Source organism: Narcine bancroftii, chromosome 10 (genome assembly GCF_036971445.1).
Source record: "Narcine bancroftii isolate sNarBan1 chromosome 10, sNarBan1.hap1, whole genome shotgun sequence".
Taxonomy (NCBI): domain Eukaryota; kingdom Metazoa; phylum Chordata; class Chondrichthyes; order Torpediniformes; family Narcinidae; genus Narcine; species Narcine bancroftii.
Genome location: NC_091478.1, coordinates 18,392,748 through 18,418,906, shown reverse-complemented (window position 1 = coordinate 18,418,906; position 26,159 = coordinate 18,392,748). Strand labels below are relative to the sequence as shown.

Below are 26,159 nucleotides of genomic sequence, written 5' to 3'. Positions count from 1 at the left end.
GGGGGGGGGAGGTGAGATCAAATACAATTTGCACATAGCAACATTGTCTCCGTTCTGCAGAAGTTAACGGTGTCTCTCGTAATTCTGTGAGTGTGCAAGGCTAATTAGGTGAATGCTGTGCAGAAAAAGGTTCTATTTGTTGCTATTAATTGGTTCCACTCTCTGGGGTTCAGTTGACTGCTTCTGCTTGTGCGTTTATATTTCAATTTCACAGTTGAATCTGTACACCTCACTAATCACACAGATTAATAAACATGGGGAATTGCTACATCTTCACTGAGATCTGTTAGCCTTTTCATGAATACAAACTATCTGGCTGTTTCCAGTGGATCTGCAAACACTGGAGAGACCTGGCAATAAACCTTCATCACGCAGTGCTCAAAGGATTCTGATTAACATCCTTTTCAGAAAATAAACTAACCTTTGAGAAAGAATTGTGAGCAAACAGGAGCAGGTTTGCTGTGATTGGAATTTAAAACAATCACTCCCCCATTGATTATTTGTTTCCTATTCTTTTCCCTTTCATTCAAGGCTGGCTGTCCACACATTCATTTAACGTATGCTTTTCACACTTCATATTTGCCTCTTGAATACATTCTGCTGAAATGATCTCAATTTTTATATCACAATGTGGTGAACTTCGATTTTTAAAAAGATTTACAACACAGTTGTAGTACATTACCAGTAACCACAGGACAAGGCTGAGGGAACGATAGGCTTTAATGCACAGAAGAACCTTGCTGGCCCGGATCCAGGTATAGGAATGGCGGGAAGGGAGAGGTGGCTCGACCTTTATGGCCCAGGACCACAGGAGTCATAGGGTTCGAGACATCAGTGGGTGGGCCAGTTCCATATATACAGCAGCCAACAATGACAATATACAATGAAGGAAACAGATCACCACAGCAGTGAAAGCCAATTCTGGCCATTTAATCCCGTGCTGCCCATTTAGCCCCGCACATTTTGAAGCGGGGAGGACACCAGAACACCCGAGGGGAGACCCCCATGCAGACACAGGGAGAAAGTCTTTACAGACAGCACCAGATTCGAACCTTTGTCACTGGTGCTGTAATTGCTCATTGTTCACTGCAATACTTGTAAAAAACCTCAAAACTAAAGGAGATAATTCCATGGAAAGGGGAAGGGAAGGGATGGGGGGGTCAAGCAGTGGTCCCAAAGACTCGGGGTTCCTGATCGTGCCCGGAGGTTTGGATCTGGAGCTCGGGTTGCTGATGGATCGAGCAGGAGTCTGCGGGGCTGCAGAGGCTCCAGGAGCGTTGGAGGCGAATCCATGGACACTCGGTGACTCTGAAGGGACTCTCTTTTGCTTCTCTTTCTCCTATTGTTAGGGGGACAAGACAATCCTTCACAGCAGCCAAACGTTTAAGTCTATCATGTGTGTAACATTTTAATATATTATTACGTGGCAATAAATAAAAAACCTTTATGAACTTTGCCTGATCACTGAAACAAAATACCACAAACAAGGAACGTTTACAGGAAGGAACAACAAAAGTCAAAGATAGGTAACTCTCAGCAAGATGGGAAATATCTGTAAATATCAGGAATGTGCTCACTCTTCCATAAAAAATATTGATTCCTACCCTAATTTTTTTTCAGAGGTAAGGTATTAAGATTTACGGAGATATGATTAGTGGAGAGAGTTAAAATAAGAGAATGGCAGGGTATTTTATTGCAGGCTTGGTTTTGATAAATGTGGGTTCGAGTTTGATGAACATGGGCCAGCTGTAAGTTTGACATTTAAGCAAATTTGTATGGGTACAAGGATGGGAGGGGTATGGAGGGCTGTGATCTGGGTGCAGATCAAGGGGGGGGGAACAAGACAGAGTAATAGTTCAGTGTAGACTAGATGGGCTGAAGGGTCTGTTTCTGTGCTATAGTGTTCTATGGTTATACAGCAAATTTGAGGGATTGAATGCCATTGTTGTTCCAATGCTCCCTTCCTATAAATAATACCAAATAAATATTATTAGATTGTGGTGGCATGCCACTAGGCAGGCGAACTGGCCCCGCTTGTAGTAATCCACGCAACGGGACAGCTGGCCAAAATGGTGCCGTCAGGGGTTTCACCTTCTTCTCAGCACCGGGCTCAGAAACCCGTGCCGGGAAACCACGTGATGCCCGAGTGACGTCGGTGCCCCCCTAGCGCGGTTCTCAGCCAGGTCCGGGCTGGGAGTATAAGTCCAGTCCGGCAGCCAGCAATAAACCAGTTTTTTCTGCTCACTGAGCTCAACCCGTCTGGTTGTGTGTTCTTTCAGTAGCAGTGTATCTGCCGTTATAAGATAAAGGAATCTATTGCTTTATTTCCATTGGTCAGTGAGGAGGGTTGCTGCTTCACAGTACCAGTGACCTGGTCTCAATTCCTACCTTAGGTGCTGAAGGTGCCAGTGTTGTGTACCTTTTCCATGACTGTGTGTGCTTCCTGTGGGTTCCTTTCACATCTCAGTAAAGGTGCTGTTATTGAATCCTTTAGCTTTGTCAACCGCAAAGAAGACAGGGAGTCGCCACTTTGCCCAGTTCCCCTCACAGAAATGAGGCCCCAGTGAGGAACAAACTTGCAGCCCCTGGTTTACAAGGCCAGTGCTCAGCTTCATGCCGTAAATTACCCCTTTTGTGTTGGTTAATGGCCCAAAAGGGAGGTTAATGGGCAGGTCCATAAGGGAATAAGTTGCAGAACCTCAGGGAAGTAAGGAGAGGGGGAAATGGACAAATGGCATTGCTTCCCTGATAGCTATCATGATCCAATTGTCCTCCTTTTGTGCTGAGATAAATATAAAAGAATGAAACCGGGTGTCGATAACAAAGGTGAAAATACTGATGGTGAATTGGAAAACCCCATTTCTCTCTCAACTTTCATTTCTCCAGAGGTTTAAATAAAATAACATCAAATTGAAAACTTAGATCCTTGCCTTATCACGAATTTGGAAAACATAAAACCGACAATATATGTCCCTGACGCATTAGCGATGGCGGATTCAATAAAAACCTTCAGGTGGGAATTGGGAAGGAAACATTTGTGCGACTCTGGAGGACCTGGAGGTGAGTGAGGTTGATTGGATTGCACTTTTGACGGCCCAGCATGAGTACAATCGGCTAAATTGCCTCCTCCGGTGCTGCATCAGGTTGCGATTCTTTGATGCAAAAGATCAGGAGCCATCTTCTAAGACACTCCCCTGAGATCAAGGATGAAAAGGAATATCTAAAACTCCCACAATTCCCTCTCACTTATTTTGCAACGGAACGTGAAGTTAAAATCACTCTCATTGTTTCCAGTTCTTTATTGAATTCCGATCTTTATCTTTCATGAGAGTATTCCCTTTTGTGCTATTTCGCCTTTTACTTTTCGCATAAAATGGCCTGAATAAACAAGGCAATATCCTTGGGCTGAATGTAATGTGCTTTTGATGCCATCAGCCACCACGAGTTATATTCAGTCTGAAATGCACGAATAGAAAAAAGAGGCTGTGATAGGAAAATAAGTTGTTGGCTGTGCAATAATCAGAAAACCAGAAATGATCACATTCCAGTGAATGTCTAATCTGACCATTGGGTTTTTTAAAAATGTGATTCTAGTTTGAATGCCAAGATCATAAAACTAAATGTTAGAAATCTTTATGAAACACTGTATTAAATTAGACCTTGTTGGCTTGATTTGTCTTCTTTCCTGCAGCTGTTTATGAATTAATCAAAAAGAAAATTAGATTTCATATTTCAGATTTATTGTCAGAGACCATATATGATATCACATACAACACTGAGATTCTTTTTCCTACAGGCGAGGCAGAATTGCCCCTTGTTGGTCGTGCAAATAAAAACACTACACAACGTACACATGTATATAAATAGAGAAATGTAACAGACTGTGCAAAACAGAGAGAAAAAAAAATCAGTAAAGCAACAGTCCTTAATTGAGACTCTGAATTTGTCGTTGAGATGGAGGGGGAGCAGCTGTTTCTGAACCTGGAGGTGCAAGTCTAGTGGCACCTATACCTCTCTCCTGATGGCAGCAGCGAGAACAGAGCGTGTGCTGGGTGGGGTGGATCCTTGATGATGGCTGTTGCTCTCCGATGGCACCATTCCCTGTGGAGGCTCTTGATGGTGGGGAGGGTTTTTCCCAAGATGTCCATGGCTGTGTCCACTACCTTTTGCAGGGCTTTACGCTCAGGAGTATTAGTGTCCGCCTACCAGACCGTGATGCAGCCAGTCAGCACGCCTTCCACCACACATCTGTTCATGATGTCATATCAAACCTCCACAAACTCCTGATGAAGTAGAGGCATTGGCGTGCTTTTTTCATGATGCTATTAGTGTGTTGGGTCCAGGGAAGATCCTCCAAGATAGTGACTCACAAGAACTTAAATTTGCTCACCCTCTGATCCCTCTCAATGATCACTGGATCATTAACTACAGTCTTTTCAAATAAACCTTCCTTCTGCAATCAGGAAGTGAAAGTGAGCCTGAGATATAGAAGCAAACCTTTGTGATACAAACTTCAGGCAAATTAATTCCTTGTTAGTTTCATACAAAAGCATATTAATTCTTATCAATTAAGAGCATAAATTAAGATTTTGATCTCCATTGTACATACTGATGCATCATTACCTGTTATTCGGCCAACAACAATGGTATCATAAATGAATCTATAGTTGGGACCGGACTTGAACACAACCTCAAGCTGGTTCCAGAACAGCTCCTTTGATATATGGACACCCAGAAACTTGAAGATGCTACTCACCCTCTCTTCTGCTGTCCCCTGAAGACAGGACTGTGGTCATTTGGACACCGCCAACCCCCCCCCCCCCACCCCACTCAAAGTCCACAATAAGCTCCTTGATGCCAATGTTGGGTACAAGATTGTTGTTCTGGAAACATGTGACCAGATTTTGATCTCCATTCCATATTGTGACTCATTATTACCTGTTATTTGGCCATCAACAGTGGTATCGTAAATGCAATTTTATAGCTACATGGTTGGAACCGAACTTAAGCAAAACCTTGAGCCTCCACAACCTTCGAGGGAAAAATGTTCCTCATCTCCTCCTCACATGCTCCATCCCTAATTCTGAACTGGCTCCTAGGTCCTGTATAGTTCAGCCAGGGGAAACTCCCTTCACATTGGCAGGACGGTTGGCATGGCGATAGCGCAACGCCTTTACAGCGCCAGCGATTGGGACCGGGGTTTGAATCCTGCGCCGTCTATAAGGAGTTTGTACGTTCTCCCCGTGTCTGCTTTAGTTTTCGCTGGGGTCTCCGGTTTCTTCCCACTGTTCGACACAGGCCGGTGGTTGTAGATTAATTGACCTGTAACTGTGTTGTATGTTTAAATATAAATTTTTTTAAAATTAAATTTAAAACGTGCAGCCTGTCAAACCCTTCATGAATTTTGTACATTGTTATGATCTTCTCTCATTCTTCCAAACTCCGAAGAATGCACTGCCTATCTACTCAATATTGGAAACTTTTTGGCATTTACATTTTACCATTTCCAATGGTAGGTATATTTGAATGTCAGACTGTGGAGATTAAGGTTTAAAAATGTTACCAATCCTGTGGAATTATTTAACCTTACTTAAATTGAGAAACACTCCATATTTGATTGCATTAATTATAATATTTCATCTGGGATAATGTATTGCATGCTAACAGTGTATTCATTTTAAACAAGCCTCACTATATGCATCAGGTTTCGTGCATTGCAGCTGCTCAATGAACAGACATTTAAAACCACTTTAACAGCAGTTTCAATGATTTACTGGATTGCACGGAGCAGTTATCATGAATAAATTCTGATGAAGGAAAATTATAGTGAGGTTGTTCAGAGGTTGGTCCCTTTTTAACCTACAGGAACACAAAATCAATTTCGATCGAGTTCTACCCAGTTTTTTTTAGATTTCACTATTGTTTTCATCAATTCTGCCAACGTTTACAGTGTGAGCCCAGTTTCGCTCTACTTTAGTGCCCATTCATAATCCCGCATAGTCAGTTGGTGTCAGATATTCACAGAATCCAATTACAGTGCCTGATGCAGTTTTTAATCATGTTTTCAGATATACCAACAAAGAAAGAGTGAAGGAAGAACGAATTCCATTCGTTCCCGGTTTCGACGTCATTGTTGCTGCTCGTAGCAACTTTATAGCTGCATTAGGAATCAAAGTTCCATGATTGCAAAGATTCACATTAGCCACTGAGAGAGATTTCCTATTCTTGTCATTATAAAAGGACCTCAGTGCTTTTCCATTTTATATTGCAGGAAATGCAGGAGAAATCACAGCGAAGGACCTTGCTCTTCCAACACACAAAGGCAACAGCCCTAGAGCTCGTTCTGAGCTAAAATATTGGGCTAAAATTACAAACTGGTCATGGAGCACAGGATATGACATTGTTACTGTTCTTGGCCATTATTAGCGTACTTTGATTCTCAATTCCTTTGCCAACTCCTGCTGAAACCGCTGGCAAATTAATCTATTTGCTATTAAACTATTAATTTGCTATTAATCTATCAACCTAAGGAATCTAATAAATTCCAGATGGCCCGTCTCCAAGGACACAACAGGTACAAACATAACCTCAGAAAATAAATAGTTGGGATGGATAGATCCATATTCTCACATCTGCCAACAGCTGGCGGGCTGGACAAGAGAGTGCTCAACTTGGTCCAGCCCAGACACAGCCTGATGAGGAAGTCCTTCATCAGGCCTGTGCTTTTCCGCTGAAGCCTTGGGGTAACCCTTTGGAAAAGTAATCTCACTGCTTTCTTGCACTTTTGCACAAGCATCCTGAGGCACGTAGAGTCATTAAAAGTTGCGGAAACCCCAAATGGCATGAATATGCCAAAACCATCTTTGGAGTCATTTTCCAGGGCACAGAACCAGCTTTAGCTATTAGGTGTGTCTTCAGTCACTGATGTTGCACTTACATTGCCACGTCTAAAAAGGTGCTGGTGTACTTTCTTCATTGTTATGTGCCAGCCTCAGGAGAGGTCCTCTGATACGTGAACATCCAGAAACTTGAAGAAGCTACTTACCCTCTCCAATTCTGTCCCCTCAAAGCAGGACTGAGGTCCTTCGGACCCCTGCCCCCCAAAGAAGCTCCTTGACTGCTGACACGAGGAACAATTGTTGTTCTGGAACCATGTGACCAGATTTCAATCATCATTCTATTTACTGACATCGTTTCCTGTTATTCAGCCAACAACAGTGAAATTATAGTTGGAATTGAACTTGAACACAACCCTGAGCCTCCACAACCTCTGAGGGAAGGATGGTCACAAATTTTTCTCATCTCAGCCTCACTACTAATAGTCTGAATATTCCTAAGATTGTCTGATCTCAGAAGCTAAGCAGGCTCAGGCCTTGTCAGTACTTGGAGGGGAGAGCGCCCAGGAACAACCAGGTGCTGTAGGTTTCTCTGAGGGGTGCTGGAAAATCGACAATTTAATATATGTTATGTTCTAAATCTTGTGTTACCTGACAATAATGGAACCTTTACCTGCTCCTCCTGAAGAGAAGGAGAGAAAAATGATGAGGTTTCCTGATCGAAGGAAGGTGTTGCAGAAATATAGCTTCTCACTGTTTCTTGGAACGTGATAAAAATTCAACACAAAGGAACATTGGACGCCTGTAGAGTTCTTAATGTCTGATATTGTTTTAATCAGGAGATCTGATTACATTAGAACATAATGTGAAATTACATTATCAACATTCTTATCATTAGAATTTGGGCAGCTGAGTGGTTGAAACATAAATTGCGATTAAACATGCAATGAATTGCACTTCCCCCCATACTGTCTGTTCAGAACAATGAGAGCTAAGCTCATTAAATCTTTTACATAGCAGGGGAGAAGAAGCAGGGATAATATTTCCCCATGTTGTGTGGTCGAGAACCAAGAGGTGCAATTGAGGCGAACCGCGCCCCTCCAATGTCGAGCAGCATTTGTGGTTGCGGGCCCCCGCAGGATCAGGAGTTCCCAGTGGCCTGGAGGGCACAAAGAACTCTGGGAAGCGCGTGACTTCAGAGGTCGGGTGATGGTGACAGCGCGCCGACTGTAATTATTTAAACTCCTGCAAAGGTTCCATTAAACAGTTCTGTTGGATCAGCCCACAGACAACGTCTTTTGTGCTTTATTCTGTGCACCACAGTGACAAGTTCAGGGGGATAGCCATTCACGACTGAGATTAGAAGAAATTTCTTTGCCTGGAGGCCACTGAATCTTTGGAATTATCTACCCTGGATCACTGAAAGTTCAGTCATTGATTTCATTCAAAACTGAGATCAGTAGCCTTTTGAACATTAGAGGAATTAATGGATATTGGGATAGAGGAGGATAATAAATACTAAGGTGGAAGATCAGGCATGAACTTGTTAAGCACCAGAGCAAATGGCTTACATCTGCTCACGTTCTTACAAAATCCAGCACGTTAGTTGTAGTTTAACTGCATCGAGTAATGGAACATCAATTTCTTTGAAACGCACAAAGGGAAATGGGGTCTGCAGAAAGAGAAATAGTGAAAGTGTGAGGTAGAGGGAGGGAGAGAGAGGAGTGGGAGAGGGAGAGAAAAGAAACTGAGAGGGGGTAGTCCCCCTACCAGGCTGCCTCTCTGTTAATGGGCTGGTTTCCACAAGGAATCAAACCAAGGAATTGAGTCTGGGTTCTGTTGCTGGGAGAAGACCCGGCTGCTGCCTTACTCTTGCTCTCTGTAAACTCTCTCTGTCCCTTTTTTTTCTCTCATCCTCTACCATTACTGCTAACTTGTTCCTCAAGACTTTAAATTGCTTTCTTGATCAGATTTGAGATAGGCTGGATGCATCTTTAAAGGTTTTTCACATTACTGTTATCTTTGTCTTTTCCTTACATTTGTGGTCTTCATGCCCTCTCTTCATCTTCTTCTCCCGTCCTGTCTTTTCCATCTCCTTCACTTTCTCCTTTTGCTTTTTTCCATTCCCTCTCTCATTTTTTTCCTTTACTCTCATTCTTACTAGGCCATTTCATGCCAGGCCTCCACCTGAAGGAAAACTTAAAACTTACCTTTCACAGAGCAGCCCTAAAAGGCTGCTCCAGCGTTGCATTCATGTCGAGCGGTGCCTCGTAACACCCTCCGGAGCCGATGGAGGCGGGGGCGACTGGTTCCATAGCGTCATCCATCATAAATATGCAGCAAAGGCCGTCTTCCCTACTCATAATCCCCCACACAGCTGTGGTTCCCAGAACAGTTCCAGCTCCGTGAGCAATTATGAGTAGGGAAGACAGCCATTGCTCTGCCACAATTTGAGCCACAGGGAGTGGCCCCGAAGGCTGAAGCGGCCCGGTGAGGGTGTCACAGCCCTCTCCGTCCACCCGGACAGCTCCCTCCGGTCCCCACTGCCGGCCCTCGCTGCCCTGACAGTTCCTGCTGGCCCCTCGCTGCCCCGATGGCTCCTGCCAGCCACCGCTGTCTGATAGCTCCTGCCTTGAGGGAGTTGTGGAGGGAGAGGGGTGAGTGGAGAGATGGGTCATGGGCTGATGTTGTCATCAGCTCGCCCCTAAAGCCGATTGTCCTTCCCTGAGAAGGGTTGGCATCGGTGCAGTGGAGCCAGCTACGGCGCATTTAGAAAGATATGTCTCTAGGCGTAAGGGTGGAGAACCTCCGCCTTTACAGTCAGGCATTTTGCTTGCTTGAAAGGGCCTACTCACTCCCTTCTCACACCTGGCCCTCCTCTATACCTCCCTTCGCTTTTTACTTTCTCCCCTTCCTAGCTCGCATTCTTTCTCACCTGCTCTCCTGTAACTGTCCATCTCTTTCTCCTCTTCCCTGTCTCCCCTTTCCTCCTTTACCCTTCCCCTCTTCTTCTTGCGTGTGCAAACCCATTAACTTGAAACCTCCTGATACTGGGCCAGTTACAGATATAATTTTTTTACATATGCAGGCAGAGGACTATTTTTTTCTAAATAATTGTGAGAAAATAACCTTTTTTTTAATGAATTTAACTGCTGGGTAAAACAGACAGCTCTGAAACATAATAAAATGAAACTAAAATTGAGTAATGAATCTTTGCAAGAGGGAAAATAGATTGTTTGGAAGTATTAAAGAAATGCCAGCAGGAGACATTGCATTTCATTTTGTTGTGGAGCTCAGTCAATCTAATTAAATACCAGGAGAGTAATATAACAGGAGCGTTGAAGCAGATGTCAGATTCATTTATGTTGCTAAGTAAGATTAGAGTAATTTTTTTCAGTGACAGAGCCTTCCATGAGAAGAGAGGAGTGTATAGCAGAAATAAATTCTCCATTTGAGTCTACACAAGGTTCCCTAGAGCTACAGCTCATCAGCACCCCCATCTATCTACTGCTAACTTGTTCCTCAAGAATTTAAATTGCTTTCTTGATCAGATTTGAGATAGGCTGGATGCATCTTTAAAGGTTTTCCACATTACTGTTATCTTTGTCTTTTACTTACATTTGTGGTCTTCATGCCCTCTCTTCATCTTCTCCCATGCTTACCCTGTCTGTCCGCACCCACTCCCATACCCACATGTCTGTCTGTGGCCTCATGTGCAATCCCCTCGTAAATTGGGGGAACAACACTTGATTGACTGCCTGGGCACTCTCCAACCAGATGGCATTACAATCGACTTCTCTGGTTTCTGCTAGCCACCTCTCCGTTCTCCCTTTCCCTCTGTCTTCTTTGCTCCAGTTCTCCACCCCCTTCCTTCTCCATTCACAGAGCCATCCCCCCCCCCTCCCCCTGCTTGCTAATGTGCCCTCCCTCATTCACCTATTACCTCCTGCCTTTGGAAGGGTGCTCCTACCCTTTCCCCTCAACCCCGACCATTATGTTCGGGCACCTGCCCGCCTTGTCTATATCTTGATGAAGGGCTCAAAGCCCAAAACATTGGTTATGTATCTTTGCTACATAAAGTGCACTGTTTGACCAGCTGAGTTTTTTTTTTACCTCAACCATGGTGTCTGCAGACTTTCGTGTTTTGCTTCAGCATATTATTTAAATTGGTTAAGTGATGATTTAACAAATTTAGCAATATCATTGGTAGGCCACTCAGTATTAGTGTTAAGATGTGCAATAAGGATTTCACATCTAAGTGACATGTTTTAAGCTTGCAATCAGATTACTATTTCATAATATTTTGGTGGCATTAACTTTCCTATTCATTTTTTTAACAACTTATCAAGAAGGAAAATGTGTCTAATTGCAGTACATATTGAGAATATCTGATGGTGGGACGATTATTATCATGGTTTGAGTTTTTACTCAGATGAAACTATTTAAGTGAACGTCAATAATTGAAATAAATTGCTCATATAACTAGGTACACAATGAGCATAATGCATTGATTAAACAAGTATGTTTTACAAATCAATTCAATATTGACTATATCACTGCAAATGCTTTCAGGATTACTGAGAGCCCTGGAAACAGCAAGTTTAACAGCAGAACATGATAAAGCTACTTTAATCAGAATTATTATCAGCATTGTCCTTCCAAGAGCTAGGTTTTAAGTTCAAGTTCAAGTTTATTTATCGATTAATTGTTACAGTACAATCTGACGATCAGCGTTCTTCGGTCCACAGTGCAAACACACATACAGGCAAATGATGCACAGAACATACATAAAAATAAATAAATAGATACTCTTAATAAATAGTAGAGTCACGGGGAGTTTTAGCAGTTCCGCAGCCTGGTGAATCTAGTTCCTATACTTCGGTATCTCTTTCCTGACGAGAGTAGCTGGAAGATGCTGATAAAGAGGAAGATTCCCAGTAAATTACATCGCTAGGTCCTAACTACGAGTGCTGCTCTACACCAGGTCGCGAACCGTGGACATCGCTGGTAAGGTATGCACTACACTTAGAGCGGGGCCGTCGTATCATGCCTCCCCCTCATTGGTACAGGGAGTATGCGTTGAAGTCCCTGTCTTGTAAGTTTGTGTTCGTAACTGGATATTACTGCATTTGTGTAATAAAGAGAGGGAGAGAGAGAAGGCGGCCACTGGTGTTGGAGGTCCCTGTATATGATGCAAATACCTATATTGAATGTCTATAATGTTTAGGTATCAAGAGTTGTTTTGAGTGTTCCCTGTTACGATTTCCCTGTGTGTATAATAAAGATCATCCATTGTTTGTTAGTCTGACTGGACTCGCTTCTCTGTGAACCCACCAAACCTGACTTAAATCTCACGTAACAGTAGCCATGCCTGCCTCAGCCTTCTAAGGAAGTCCAATCACTGTTGTGCCTTCCTGACAAGCGTTATGTGTCCAGGATTGGTCACTTCTTAAGTGGATTCTGAGGATCTTGATGCTCTCCACTCTCTCCATTTCTGAGCTACTATTGTGTAGTGTCTTGATTTACTGTATATGTCTGGATTGAGCACAGATGACTTAGCAAGATAAATCTTCCCCTGAAAATTTCCAAGCAACTATCATCTGATCCAAACTTCAAAATTCAGATCTCAGCATATGGTGAGAAACCAAAGTATTGTGAGGGGAATGAGTATTTCTGCAAGATACAAGTGGGTGGATCCTTCCATGGTGTGCTGGGGCCTCACTGGTCTCTGAAATGGATAATCACATGCACCGAGTGCTGATGCCAAAGGGTTTTCTATTGACATCTGACACTTAGCTCACTCAAACTAATGCCAAACAGGCTTCGAGCCCAAGGTTCAGAGGACGAGCAGGGCAATTATTTCCTGCTATGCATTGAATAATGTTGGCACTTCATGTTTATCTACAATCCCATAACTTTGTTGTACCACAATAGGCCAGGAAACAGGTTAAACACTTTCTTGTTTACTTCCCTGTATACATTTGGCATGAATTTCCCTCTGCCATTTTCAGGATGTACTTGGATGCTGGTATTTGGATGGAGCAGAACACTGTGCAATTGATAGCACACTCCAGTTGTTGATCATATGATAGAGGGAAGTCACGGCTGATATTCCACCAAGGAGATTTCCATTGGGAATTCCTGCAGTGATAACCTGAGGCTGATTATAACCTTATAACAATTACAGCATAGAAACAGGCCAACTTGGCCCTTTTAGTCCATGCCGAACACTTTCTCCCACCTAACCCCACTGACCTACTCTCAACCCGTAACCCTCCATTCCTTTCCCGCCCATATACATATCCAACTTCTCCTTGAATGCTAATATCAAGCCTGCCTCCCCCACTTGGTCTGGAAGCTCATTCCACACACCCACCACTCTCTGAGTAAAGAAGTCCCCCCCTCATGTTTCCTTTAAAATTTTGCCCCCAAACTCTCAACTCACGTCTTCTTGTTTGTATCTCCCCCTTTCTTAAAGGAAAAAGCCTCTCCACGTCCACTCCATCTATACCCCTAATAATTTTAAATATGGTACCTCAATCAAATCCCCTCTTAACCTTGTACGCTCCAAAGAATAAAGACCTGACTTATTTAACTTTTTCCTATAACTTCGATCTTGTAACCCTGGCAACATTCTAGTAAATTGTCTCTGTACTCTCTCCAATTTATTGATATCTTTCCTATACTTTTGTGACCAAAACTGTACACAATACTCCAAATGTGGCCTGACTCATGCTTTGTACAAGTTTAACATAACATCCCAGCTCCTATACTCAATGCTCTGATTTATAAAGGCCAACATATCATAAGCTTTCTTCACCATTCTATCCTTCAGGGAACTATGTACCATTATTCCTAGATCCCTCTGTTCTACTGCACTCTTCACCATTCTCCATGTATGTTCCATTTTGATTATCCCTACCAAATGTAACACCTCACACTTACTTGCATTAAATGCCATCTGCCATTTTTCAGCCCACTCTTCTAACTGGCCTAAATCCCTCTGCAAACTTTGAAACCCTTCCTCACTATTCACAGCTCCATCTACCTTAGCATCATCCGCCTACTTACTAATCCAATTTACCACCCCATCATCCAGATCATTAATGTATATCTTGTCAGGACCTGGAGACTTATCCACCTTTATTTTCCAGGAAGTGCCAGAACTTCCTCTTCTTTAATCATCATTGTTTCCATAACTTCCCTACTTATTTCCCTTACTTGCATAGATCAATATCCCCTTTTCCTGAGTAAATACTGAAGAAAGAAAACTTCAAAATCTCCCCTCCATGCAGAGTCGTCCACTCTCACCCTCTAGGAGAGCAATTTTATCCTTCTCTATCCTTTTGCTCTTAATATATCTGTTGAAACCCTTTGGATTTATTTTCACCTTACTGTAGAAAGCTACCTCGTATCTCCTCTTAGCCTTTCTAATTTCCTTCTTAAGATTCTTTTTACATTCTTTATATTCCTAAAACACCTCATTTACTTCATGCTGTCTATACCCTGTACAGGTTGAACACCTCTCTCTTTTTCTGAACCATATTTCGAATAACCCTTGAAAACCAAGGTTCCCTAAAACTTTTAACCTTTCCAGAAAAATAACTTTGTGTTAAGTTGTCAGTTCAGTCCCTGAGTGTGGGTTTTTTTTCTTTTCTAGTCAGTTTTGCTAGGCTGCGCTTTCTAATGCCATTCTTGATGACAAGCCAACTTGTTAATGAGTGCAGGTGATCTTGCAGCACTCAGCTTCTGCTTTTAGGTCATGAGTAGTCTTGGTGCAAGTAGCTTTGGTAGAGCCCAAACTAATAGTCAGATAACAGGGCTTGATGTACAGATACTGCTGATCTCTTCTTGGGACACGTTATTGACAATTGTTATCACAAATTGGATGAATGCAGAATGGAAGCATGAAAACCACAGAGAATAAAAAGAATAGTCCAAGGTTCTGAATCTTCAGGGAAATGTTGTCGGTGTTGTTTGATGTACTCAAATACTGGACATCAATTTGCTAGCAGTGATGCTAGGGAATCTAGCAACTAAACAAAGAGGAATGGAGTAAGGGAGAAAGGCAATTTCTAAATTAATTGAATTATTTGGAAGTTTTATATCTCCCCTTGCATATCTTGCAATATGTTGTCCCTCTTGTGTTAAAGAATCAAAGATAGGCACAGCGACTCTCTAAAGGCATGCAGAGTCAGCCACACCCCCACCCCCCACTCCTTGTTCCTCCCCACACCCACCATTACAATCCCCAGCCACACATTCCATGGGCTCACAATTTTGCTGTAAAAATATCTGGCATATTCTATCATGACTTTATTAAAATCCACACCCTGAGTCTTCCTGACCATTAATTGGAATTTTTTTTTTCAATAGGATGCTTTCTAGCCTTGTGTCAGGTTCAACTCCATGTCTCATGATTGTCAAGTTGGGCAGATGGTTATATTTCTTATTTTACTGCTTTACTAAGGCCAGAAGTTGAAAATCATGGAAAATAAGTTGTTGGAGATGGAGTGGGAGAGGACGGAAGGGGAGGGAAATGGGAGAGAGATAAAAAGAGAGAGAGAGGGGGAGAGAGAGAGAGAGACAGAGAGAGAGAGAGAGAGAAGGGGTGTGTGAGCAGGAGATCAGCAGAGGGGCACAGGCTCCTTTCATTATGTTGCAATATGCAAAACATGTTACAGTTAAAGTCCAAAAATCTGGATGCCAGAAGTCCAGATCACCCGAGAATCCGGACCCTCGAACTTTTAAAATTTAGCGGGCTTTTGTGTGTGCACACGTGCAAGCAAAAGCCCCACAGACGTACAGTGGCAACAAGAGACCACACTTAATACAGGTAATCTTATCACGAATTCATTTGTATACTATTTTTCTTTAACAATGTTCATTTTTAAATATAGTTTCAAGCATTACATGCACTTTATTTGTCGTGAAAATTTTTTATGTTTACATTTTTGTTAAGTGATTTTAATTTTCTTTAAAACTATTTGTTTTGATCAATGAAGCATGCTGTATTTACTAATGAATAAACTTTCAAAATCTACCTCTTCACCTCTTCTTTAGTCCTCCTTAAATTTGAATTTTTTGAACACAGCAAAAGAAACATTTCTCTAATGCTCTCTACCCTCAGTTTTTTTTATCCAACAATCTTACATTATTGCTTTGAAATCTGTTTTCACTTTAGGACCAAATTTCTTCAGAATTTGAAAGATCTGAGAAAGATGCGTTAGGCCCAGAAGGTGCTGACAGGTATTAAGGCAGCTCTGGTCTACAGGCACTGCCTTCCTCAAGCTTGCCAGGACAGCTGTTATTTACACTAGGAATTGTGCTTGTAAGTCGAACCACATTGAACACTTATTTTAAAAATTAAATGCAAATTGGTGTAAAATCCCACACATATGGCATTATACAGTTTATAAAGCTGAGAAAGGATTGTCACAGAATATGACAAAGCGACATGCAATGGCAGATTGACAAATGCATTGGATACTGAACCTAACCCCCAACAGTAGAATGTAGGGCAATGGAGGTAATGATCAATCTCTGCAATGCCCTGGAAAGTCTGTGCCTGGAGTGCTATCTCAGGTTCTGGTTGCCAAGCAACGAGAGAGATATTTAAGCTCTCTATGTGGACCCATCAGAGATCTAAAATATGAAGACAGTGTGGTGCGCTGTTAGCCAGAATCAGACACACACAAGGTAAAGAGTGTTCAACAGGCTTTAATTCACAAAGACTTCCACAGAGCCAGGCTGGCTGTAGCTGCAGTAACTCTGAGTGAGCTTTAGGAAGCTGGCGCATGCTTATATCCCGAAGGGTGATTGACACCCGACCAGGTGGGGCTTGATCCCTTCAGGCCGAATGATTGACAGACGGCCAGGTGTTGTCCTGTCCCCTTACACTCTTGCAGGTACAGGTGTCGCCCCCTGCAGAAGGCTGGTGGTGTACCACCACATTCACCCCCTTCTTTAAAATTGACCCGGGGTGGGGGGAGGCAGGAACAAGGAATCATACCCACTATACACATACAATATTTACAGGTTGAGACGGTCTGGCGGCCGCCGGGGTCTCTGTGACCGTCTTAGGACTGGCTCCTGGTCACTGGTCCGAGGGGAAGTGGGGGGGCTGGCGGCAGGGGTGGTTGAGGGGGCCGGGGTCGACATATGAGGGTCGTATTGGATGGGTGGGGGAGGCAGGTTCGTTTCCCAGGGCTGAAGCGGGCCCTTTGTGGTCAAGGAGGTCCTGCGTGCCCCATAGCTGCCTGGGGACAGGGATGTAAGCCCGGTCAGTGTCGTCCTGGGTTGTAGGGTGGCATGGTGTGGTGGGTTTTCCTGCTGGTGCCAGGTCCCTGGTTGAGACAGTGTCCTCCCTGCCACTGCCGAACTTAACGTGGGCGTAGTTGTGTTTTCACGAAGGAGGAAAACCTGCTCTACCAGGGCTTCGGCCTTGTGTGTCCGTACTTTGGATTTGTTACAAAGCAGATGACATGATGCAGTCAAAAAGGTAGGTTCTAAGGAGATGAAAGTGGAAAGAGGAATACATAGATTGAGCAATTTAGGAGGGAATTTAAGGCCAGGGCAAGTCAAGACATGGCTGCCAGTGGTGAAACAAAGAAAATCAAGAGGCCAGAAGTGGAGGAAAAGGGCTGGTAAAAATTACAAAGACAAGGAGAAGAGAGAACAAGAAGGGATTTGAACGCAAGAATGAGAATTTAAAACAAGCCAAAAAAAAATTACATTCAGAATGCATATTGTATGTCACAATGAAATTCATCAATTTAGTTCCAGTCCTAAGGTTCTAGGAGCTTTTTTTTTCACTATGCAGTTAATTTACAGAACTGTTTCCTTTATTAAAACACAATGTTTGAATCTGGGAACACTTGATACACAAAACCATTCAGACACTGCCCATTGTGCCTGCCTCACTATTTGCCTTTACTTATGCATATAATAATCTTGTGGTGTCAGCATTCATAATGCATCAAGTGTCATTCTTCAATTGGTTTCACAGTATCTATTTTCTCCAGGGCTGCTCTCAAGTGTTGGATTACAGATGCCAAAAACACTGATGACCTCAGCTCAGGTCCCAGAAATGCTAATAAGATTAGACACAGATTGGTTTTGCAGTTTTCTCAATCAATTTATGCTTTGCTCTAATAATAGATTGCATTCGTGACATCTGGTCAACCTGTTAGACCAGATGACTAGTGCAGAAAGTGTTGCTGGCCATCACCTTTCAGATTTTATTTAATGAATTAAACGGAATTACTTTGCGATTTTTGTCACAGACTATGATCTAGAGATACTTCTAGATGTAGAAGCTATGATTTATTTTCAACATAGGTTTACCATGATAGGTTAAAGTTGAATAAAATGCACAAGTAAGAGTCCTTAAATGAGTCCCTGATTGAGTTTGTGGTTGAGGAGTCTGATGGTGGAGGGGGAGCAGCTGTTCCTGAACCTGGTGGTGCAAATCTTATGGCCCCTATACCTCTCCCCTGAACAATAATTGAAGGAAAACATGAGCCGTTCTAGGTCTAACTCCTTGCTCTGCTCTCACTGCTACCATCGGAAACGAGGCCTAGGGGCCATAAGACTCGTACCACCAGGTTCAGGAACAGCGGCTCCCCCTGTTTGCACTTGATACACTAGGATGTTGCAGAACATCGCTGTGATTTGTGTCTCCTCTGCTTTCTGTTCAGTTATTTCATGGGGAGTCATCCAGGCCCTTCTTTCTCCATGGAACACTTCCTCCAAAACTCCAGTTTCAAACTGTTGCTGGCACGCGGAGATTAATTTTGTCCATGTACTAAGAGAGACCACCCGGTGAATCGGCACAATTACAATGGGGACCCAAGTCAGGTGGTTTCCCTTTAGTGACGATAATTTAAAAAAAACAGAAGTGAGATGAGAACATCCAAAAGAGAATTTGATCAATAGTGAAGAGGAAGAAAAATTGTGGGCTCTCAGGTAAAGGGAAAGGAGTTAGGAGTGGTTAGCTTTCAAAGAACTGATAAAGGGCATAATGAACTGAATGGTTTCCTTCCGTACAGCTTCAGTCATTGGTGCTGTGCAGTAATGTTAGATCCATTGTTTGAACACGAAATAGACTTCTATGCTTGAATTTTATATTCATTTTGTCACCAATATGCAAGGGTTATCTCCCCATTGAAATGATAGGAAGGAATCTAAACTATCCTCATCAACCCCTCGTATCAAATAATCACTCCCTGTGGATATAGATCGCCTTCTCTGAGACTTCTGTTTGTGATTAGAGGCTGAATGGTGTGCAGAAGTGGCTGGTGTAATCATTGCATTCCCTCATTGCACTGATATGACAGGAAACATCAGAAAATTTCTCCTGATGCCAAAACCATTGCAAATTTCACTTGGGCCTGTGTTTCCCTTCAGCAAGTAGAATGCCTGACAACTTCAGGGGAAAGCTTGCTTTTAATTCTGTTTATTAATGTTGAAAATATCCGGGTTAATGTGAGAATTTAACTGTTGCTGGAAACCAAGATAGAAGATGATTTCCTGTGACTGACAAGGTTACAGTCCTGCAAATTTGAAGGAAACTGGAAGATCTATAGTGAATAATGCCACGCTGGCTGAAAATAAGCAAGATTTTGACTGGGTGCATATGCTTTTAATAAGGGCGAGGTGTGCTGAGGGAATGCAGAGAATTTTGCTATTTCCCTGGGCCAGTCTAACCTTGTTTTGTTCCTTTCATTGCTTGCATCCAATTGCTTCTATTTTCATTTACATTCTCGTGTATTATGCGTCATAAAGACTGTATTAACTTTAGCAGTTCTGTGACACCCGGCTGTGATATAATTCAAACGACTCTCAAATCAAATGTGAAAACATGAAAACTAAGTAGCAGTAACTCAGTAAATTGAAGTGGAACAATTTGCACCATTTTGAGGATTGATTTTGAAATTGTCTGTATTAGTGGTAATCTTAAACCATTGTCTGCAAGGTTTCCTTGACTGTAACTTTGCAGATCATTGCCATTAAATTTCTAAGCAGTTTATACTTTCCATAGACTTTCTCAACCAAAGCAGATTGTGTATAATAAAAAAAAATTCAAAAGATCTTCCATTTTTATTTGGTCAAATAATTTGCAAGCGAATGGGGTTAGGAAAATATGTTTTTTTAAAAAAGCCGCAAAGCAAGTGTAAATAATCTTTAACCTGCATTGTTTGTGTCAAACATTAGTACAGTATAATCCCCATTATCTGGAATTCAATCAACCAGAAACTCCACAGCCGGCAATTAAAAAAAAGGAAATAAATAAATTAATGATTTTGAATTTTTGTTTTAGAAATAATTCGCATTCATTACACTGGGCGGATGGGCCCCTCAGGGGGAGTGCTGAGACTTCGTTTGACCCGTGCAGGTTTGCCCTGCTGAACTAGTAATGCCCCTCAATGCATGTGCATTCTTTTTGCTGTTGCCAATTGCGTGGAGGTGAGACGGGTTGTCAGCACAAGGAAGATGCGGCAAGGGCCTGACCAGGACACTTTTGTTGAGGTGTGTCAGGTTGTCAGTGCAGGGAAGGTGGTAAAAGTTTCAATAAAGTTGCATTGAAACTGAAATGGCGGATCCCAGGATGAAGAACCGGCCGGTGCCACTCGATGCTGGGGCGACTCTCCCAAAGTGTCTCCCTATCTCTGCCTCATAAGAGTCTTTATCTTTGTTAGTATTAGTTGTAATAATAAGACTTTATCTGCAAATATGGGGAAGGAGTTAATTATGACTTTGACATGGTTAGTGTCAATACTGTTACGGCGACTGGGGTTCAAATTTAAATTTTGTAAGTTACAGGAATTACCTGATTAAAGTGAACTTTACATAATTAAAGACAACAATGTTGATTTATTTTTTCAAATTACTTTACATTTTGCACTCTTTTGCCTTTTAAATGGTGTATTCTTAATGCAGGTGTATTGGTTAGGCAATGTAAGAGTGAGTTTCAGTCAACCAGAAAATTTGCATATCCAGCATCGCTGATGCCCATAGGTGCCAGATAATGGGGCTTCGACTGAAGTAGGATGCATAGCTGTTTGTTGACAGCTGTTAAGAACACCTGACCAATGAAAATGTAAATGAATCCAATGTGTTTCAATTAAAATTTTGCTCATTATGAGTGGTGAAGGAAGAGCAGCTGTGGAGCTATAGCCTATAAAGTTAATTTAAGCAATTGTTATTATTTTCTAGTTTTAACAAGACAAGGAAGATTTTTTTCATTCCTCTTAATTGCTCTAACTGTAGGATATAATCATTAAAGTAGATCTTTCACATATTTGCATCTTGTGGTTTGGTGTAGAGGTTAGTGCCACGCCTTTATAGCACCAGTGATCGGAACCTGGGTTCAAATCCTGTGCTGTCTGTAAGGAGTTTGTATGTTCTCTCATGTCTGCGTGGGTTCTCCCTGGGGACTCAGGTTTCCTCCTACCATTCAAAAGGTATCGGGGCGGGGGGCGTTGCAGGTTAATTGGGTGTAAATTGGGCGGCTTAGACTTGTGGGCTGAAATGGTCTGTTACTGTGCTGTATGTCTACATTTAAAAAAATTAAATGTAAAGAATAGCAAGGTCTTTCTGTGCCATTAGCCAACAAGTGTCCCAAAACCTTCTCAAGGAAAATTGATGCAATAGACATGGATAAACACATTTAAAATTTTGCATGCCAGAGGAATTCATCCAGAGGACAGAACTGTAAGCAAAGCACAGTAGAAAAAAGATCTCCTTCCACCTTCTCAAGAAGGATACATTTTCAGAAGCAGAGGATTTGATTACAAGAATGGACATTTCAAAGTAGCTGGTTTTTTTTTGCATATTTCATTTTCTTGTCAAATGGGTAACCTTATTTGCTTTTAACTGTTGGCATCTTTCTTGGCGCTGATCTGGTTACCATCTTAAGATTTTAACCTCTGCCATAGACAGTTGTATTCAAAATTGATTTGGTGGAAGGTGTCAGAGTGGAAGTAGAGGATGGTTTTCTTGACTGTAGGCCTGAGACCAGTTGTGTGTCACAGGAAGCTGTACTGGGTCCACTATTGTTTGTCATCTACTGAACGTTAATAATTTGGATGACAATGTAGTTAATATTGTTTTAAGTTTATAGATAACATGAAAGTTGGTGGATTAGTGGTCAGTGAGAAAGTTAACAAAAATGTTTGCAGATGCTGTGATTGTAGTTCAGCGCACAAAAGTGCTGGAGAAACTCAAAAAGTAATGCAGCATTCTTTATGTCGCAATGATATGTCACCAATGTTACAGGCCTGAACTCCTCATCAAATATGAATAAAAAGCAGGCAGGTGCTTAAATAAATTGTGGGGGAGAGGCAGGGAGTGAAGCGTAGACCCACAGGTAACAGGTGGATATGGGTGGAAGGGCAGCAGAGAAAAAAAATCTGGGAAGTGATAGGGGGAGGGGCTAGCTCTCTGAATGGAGAGGGGAGGGGCAAAGAGTTGGAGGAAAGGGGACGGAGGGATGGGTCAACTGGGGAGGTGGGCTAACAAATGCCAGATGGAATCGAACTTGGATAAAGATCGGATGAAGTAATTTTGTTAAATAAAATCAGGGCAGCATTTATTCAGTCGATGGTTGGGCCCTGGAGAGTGCTGTAGAACAGAGAGATGAGAGGTACAGTTACATAATTTCCCAAAAGTTGTGGCACAGGTAGACTGGGTGGTGAAGAAGGCTTTTGAGTATCTTACTTGAGTTGATAAGGGTATTGAGTATAAATGTTTGCACTGTAATGCTATCACAAAACAGCAAATTTCATGACTTGTTCTTGATAATAAATTCTGATTTAGAGTATTGTGTAGTTTTATGGTTGCCAAATCATAAGGAAGATGTCATCAAGATGAAAAGGGTGCAGGACTGGAGAGTGTTAGTTATAAGAGAAGACTGGATAAATGGAACATTTTCCCAGGAGTGTAGGTGGTTGAGCAGTGACCTATATGACGGTCTATAAATCTCAAGGAACATAGATAAGGTAAATGGTTGCAGTGTTTTTTTCCCCGCAGGAAAGAGGCACAAGAGGCTTAAGGTGAGAGGGAAAGATAATAGCCGATTGTTTTGAATTGCCCAGCTCAGATAAACATCTACTTCCAGGTGACTGGAGACTGACAGTGGCAGAGACCATGGTGAATGTGGTGCACACAATAATTACATTGACATAATGGAGTGATTAAATGGCTCTAATTGCCAAAAATCTGAGCATACACGACTTGGCCAGGTTCCAGGTACAGGAGCAAGAGGGGGCAAGTCTAGCCAGCCTTTATTGGAAAATGCAGGGAGGAGCCAAGGGAGGGGTTGGGGAAGGACAGGGAAGATTTGGACTGGCCAGTCCATACATCTATACAAATGCCTTTCACCACAGTGAATCCATGTCATATCGAGTTGGGCTTCAGAAAATAAAATCTTGATAAATGTAAAGTATAACTTTTTTTAATCTCTAGGTTGTCTTCTGAATGGCAAAAATATGCAGAGGATAGAGAAGTTGTTTGATTTGTGTTTAAATCTATTTTAAAATTTGTTGTTTATGTTTATTTGTTACATTATATCTCACAGCGAGAAGGGTTCTTCTGTGAGCAGATTAACATGCTATCTCTAACATTACATGCAGCTGTGTAAAGATACAATTTACAGAGCACAAGATTGCAATGAAAAGAAAGACCAATTAGCACGAATCAAGGGCAGCATGATAATACTGTTGTGGGGTTCATTCAGGAGCCTGATGGCTGTAGGAGCTAAATTGTCTTTAAGCCTGATGTCTGGTTTCACATTCTTTAGCCTTCTCCCCGATGTATTCGTGACGTGAATGTGGAAATTCCTGTCAGTGTAAAGGTTTTGAAGTATTGTGTGTGTGTAGAAAAGTAACAAGTACATTTACTCAATCCCTCTCACTGTGTACATTTCCTAAGTTGCAGGGTTGCATAGCAAGAAGCATGATTTCTCACATATCTTGGCTTTGAGAATGTAACTTGTTAAGTCTGGCTGCTGGAAGTATTTAAAAGGGTTATGGTGCTGATCTATGTGCAAATGTTGCCTTTTTTAAAGGAGTGTTTTAAATCCTCCTGATTCTCAGGAATGAAGGTAGGTGTTGCATTGCAAAGTGCTGCATTTATCTGGATCAGGGACTGCATTCTTTTCTCAGAATAAAGCAATGTAGACATTGAAATTATTCCACCATTCTATTAGATCACAGCTGCTCAGCAGCGACTCCATCTTGCCTCCTTGGCCCTTACTATCGCTGGCTAACACAAACCTCTCAATCTGAAACATGAAATTTACAATTGGCGAAAAGAGTTCTAAATACCCATCACTGGTTTTAGGTTTTGGAAAGTTTGTATGATACATCAGCTGTAAAATTGTTGAACTTTTACAACTAAGTTTGTTAGAACCAGTTTGTTCAATTTAATATTATTTTATCTTAATCCAAACCTTTATATACTGTACATATCAATGGTTCAAATACTAGTTCACTGAGATCAAGCCTAAAATATTAGTTGGAAACCTTTTTAAGCTTCTTGTCAAACAAAATGAATATGTACACCTTTAGCACTAAGGCCTGGAAATTCATGTGTCTTTTGTGTTATATCGACATTCCACATTCCTCTGCATGAAAAAATTTGCTACTGTTGATAACGTTGTTTGGAAAACACCACACTGTTTCAGAATGAGTGGGTATTATTGAAAAGCTCAATGGAATTTATCCCAGCTGCAGCACTTAGGCACAGAGCTGACAGCTCGTCAGCTACCTTCAAAGGTGCACATGTAAAAACCACCAGCATTCTTCATGATTATCTACATTGTAAAATCTACATATGCCCCAACATTCTTACTTGCTGCAGCCAAACAGGTATAGTAAAACCTGTGGTCTCCAAAAATCAAGCGAATGGCAGCCTCAAGCATCTGGAACAAAAAAATAGAAGAAAATAAATACAAAAATTACAATAAATAATAATAAAATACAGTAATAGATAAAAAAATACATTAGTTTAAAATTGTAAATGTTCTTTAAAGAAACACAAACTTTTGGTGAAGGTGGGAACAAATATTCAGCCAGCGGAGTGCCTTGGTCATGCTTTGTTTGTAGCAGCTGGTTGATGCCACTCACCATTGGGATGATACTCTTAAAGCGTCTCCTTATCCCTGCTCGTTAAGAGTCACCCTGTTCAGAAACTTTATCTGTAAACTTGGAGGGGGGGTGGTGGGGGGTTAATTATCTATATTGCTATTGTTCGTCTTTCGGGCGCTCTGTGGAGGGGGAGGAACCTGGAGATGCAGTGACATTTAAATGTTTTCAAAGATTGTGACTGAAAATAAAGTAAAATGCTTTAAGGGTTATATATTCATCCAAGTGAAGGTTGTTCAGTGTAAATACAGTGCAGTTTTTTTTAGTTTAAAACTGTTGATTCTTAATACAGGTGTATTAGTTAGGCATTGACAACAGACTCGCCAATAGCGCCTTTGGAAGACTACACAATAGAGTCTGGAAAAACAACCAACTGAAAAACCTCACAAAGATCAGCGTATACAGAGCCGTTGTCATACCCACACTCCTGTTCGGCTCCGAATCCTGGATTCTCTACCGGCATCACCTACGGCTCCTAGACGCTTCCACCAGCGTTGTCTCTGCTCCATCCTCAACATTCATTGGAGCGACTTCATCACTAACATCGAAGTACTCGAGATGGCAGAGGTCGACAGCATCGAGTCCATGCTGCTGAAGATCCAGCTGCGCTGGATGGGTCACGTCTCCAGAATGGAGGACCATCGCCTTCCCAAGGTCGTGTTCTATGGCGAGCTCTTCACTGGCCACCGAGACAGAGGTGCACCAAAGAAGAGGTACAAGGACTGCCTAAAGAAATCTCTTGGTGCCTGCCACATTGACCACCGCCAGTGGGCTGATCTCGCCTCCAACTGTGCATCTTGGGACCTCACAGTTCGGCGGGCAGCAACCTCCTTTGAAGAAGACCGCAGAGCCCACCTCACTGACAAAAGACAAAGGAGGAAAAACCCAACACCCAACCCCAACCCACCAATTTTCCCCTGCAACCGCTGCAACCGTGTCTGCCTGTCCCGCATCGGACTTGTCAGCCACAAACGAGCCTGCAGCTGACGTGGACATTTACCCCTCCATAAATCTTCATCTGCGAAGCCAAGCCAAAGTAAGAGTAAGTCTCAGGCAACCGGAAAATGCACTTATCCGGCATCTATCTATCCCTGTGGGATTTTAACTACTTAAAAATTACAATAATTTAAAAATTGAATTAAAAAGGACAATAAATGTAAAAGATAAATAATAAATA

At 42.1% G+C, this 26,159-nt stretch overlaps 1 long non-coding RNA gene across 1 annotated transcript in view; it reads right to left on the bottom strand.

The window, feature by feature from the left end:
• Positions 1–24,762, bottom strand: part of LOC138744233 (uncharacterized) — a 35,558-nt gene extending 10,796 nt beyond the window's left edge. The window contains exon 1 of the long non-coding RNA XR_011345380.1: positions 24,690–24,762. This is a non-coding gene — a long non-coding RNA (uncharacterized lncRNA). The remainder of the gene's footprint in view (positions 1–24,689) is intronic.
• Between the last annotated feature and the right edge of the window lie 1,397 nt (positions 24,763–26,159).